Raw genomic sequence first — 2,500 nt, 5'->3', positions numbered from 1 at the left:
CGCAGCCCGAAGGGATTTCTCCCCGTATTCTCCTTTTCTGCATGAAGGGATGGAGGGGTCGCCGATTTAATGAAGCGGCCTTGCTGTGGATGTGCTGTGTCTTGCGACACTGCTTCTGACCCAGGGCAGTGGATAAGATGCAGCGATGACCCGTCATCCAGGAGGTGCCAAGATAAGAGGGAGGGAAGAGGGTAGAGGGGAGTGGAGTATATTGGGGATGGAATGGGTGGGAGTGGTTTCTATGCCTTTGTTTTTTGGCTACCTCCCTTGTAATGGAGAAAAGACTTTAGTATATGTATGTATGGATATATATATATATGTATACATCTACACTGAATGGTTCCCAGCGATCAATAGATGTTTATTCAACCACTAACAACTTTTAATTCCATGCCATCGCAATCGAGACTGAAGAAACGCTCGATAGAGATCGCTGGGAACCATTCAGTGTAGATGTATAATCTATCCCACGTGGACATACTAGCTAAATGCAATATCATAGCGGAGGTGGGTTGAACGCGATATTTCGTGTAGATGTATGTAATTCGAGCATACAAATATAAGAAAATCGTACTCAACTTATATCTCTCTTGATAGCGCATTGGTTTAAGTCACTGTAACTTTGTTACGGGTTAGCTGGGTTCGAATCCTCGGCTCGTCCACGTTTCAATTTCCAACAAAATGTCTCCATCGAGCGATTCTTCAGTCTCGATTGCGATGGCATGGAATTAAAAGTTGTTTGTGGTTGAATAAAGATATATATATGTATGGATATATATATATGTATGTATATATATATATGTATATATATATAAATATATATATATGAATATATATATATAAATATATTCATATATATAATTATATATATTACATATATATATATATATATATACTGTATATATGTGTGTGTGTGTACATATGTATATATACATATATATATATATATATATATATATGTCTAATTAATTCTATTTCATCCTTTCATCTATTTTTTATATATTTTGCAAAATTGTCCAAAATTCTGCTAATTGAATCAGGGTGTACATGTCCCTAAGACTTCCAATATCTATACATAGAAAAAAAGAGTTGGACAAGTCCAGAATCCTTATCAAACAAGAGGAAAGATCTCTCAATATAGATGAGACGATTCTTGAGGATATAGCTAGGGGTTTGCTGAAAAGACAAAAGAAAATTCTGGAGAAAAGAAGTCTAGAGTATGAAAATAAGGATGTATTCCTGAGGAAAAGGAAGAAAAAGAGGAAACATTCTTTCCAAAACGTCTTTTCATTACTTTCAAAAATTTCTGTCATACTTTTATCCCATTTCATATCTGCTCTCCTCTTTGCCTCCTTTATATTTTGCTTTACTTCTCTTTTCTTTGTACCTCCCATATGATTTTCTCATCCTATTTTGTAGCCAATCTGTGAATGCTTGTTTCTTCTCTTCTACAACCTTCTTTTCTTCCTCATCCCACTACTCACTACCTTTCCTTTTACTTTAAGCACCTTTCTACTTCCATCCATCCTCCACTTTCAATTTACCTTCCACCAAAAAATTATCTGATATTCCCCCATTCTCTCTCCTCTTAGAACATGTACATCTTTAACTCTTCCTACTAGTCTCCTGGGTATCACTATATACTCCATTAATGCCTTATCTACCACCCTTCCATCCACCACCCTCTCCCATGTGTACTTATGCTTGACTTCTTAAACACTGTATTTGCTATCATCAACTCTCTTTCTAGACATCTCCACCAACTCTCCATTACGATTTTTTCCTAGAACTCCACACTTCCCAACCACTCCGTCTATTGGTTCATTTCCTACCCTAGTATCAAGGTCTCCCAATACCACTACATTGACATTTCTCCCTAACTCTTTATGCACTCATATCCATCCAAAAAGTCTTCCTTTCCCCTACACTCTTCTCACTACCAGGCCTATATGCACTTACAAAAAACCCACATCTCCCTTTCCAGTTTCACATTCATCCACATTACTCTTGAAGAAACCTCCTTCCACTCCATCACACGTTTACCTATTTCTTCACTTACTAGTATAGCCAGCCCTTCTCTCTCTCCTCTCTTTACTCCTGACACCCTCCCAACTACACTCCCAAATTCAAAGTCACCCATCCCTTTCAACTTAGTTTCGCTCAATGACTACACATCCATCTTTATTCTCACAAACATACTATCTCTTCCCTTTCACTCTTATCTGTACCACATCCACGTACATTAAAAGACCCAAAGCTTACCAGACCTTTTTATGCCTTTGCTTTTTTTAGGAATGTACCCTTTGGGGCTACAGATAGAGGGATGCCTAGTCCCATCCCCGTCTCGTTTTCCTCGCTTTTTACGACTCAAGTGGGAACACTTGGTAGCAGTATTCTTTTCCCCCACCACAGGGTTTGGCGAAATACGAAAATGAATATTCAGAGAAGTGGTACAGGACAGTAACAAGAGTAGGGGACAGCATAACGGAGGGACAGTCGC

This window comes from Oratosquilla oratoria, chromosome 35 (genome assembly GCF_046742065.1).
Source record: "Oratosquilla oratoria isolate Oo_2021 chromosome 35, ASM4674206v1, whole genome shotgun sequence".
Taxonomy (NCBI): Eukaryota; Metazoa; Arthropoda; class Malacostraca; order Stomatopoda; family Squillidae; genus Oratosquilla; species Oratosquilla oratoria.
The sequence above is the reverse complement of the archived record's forward strand: the minus strand, read 5'-3'. Positions refer to the sequence as shown.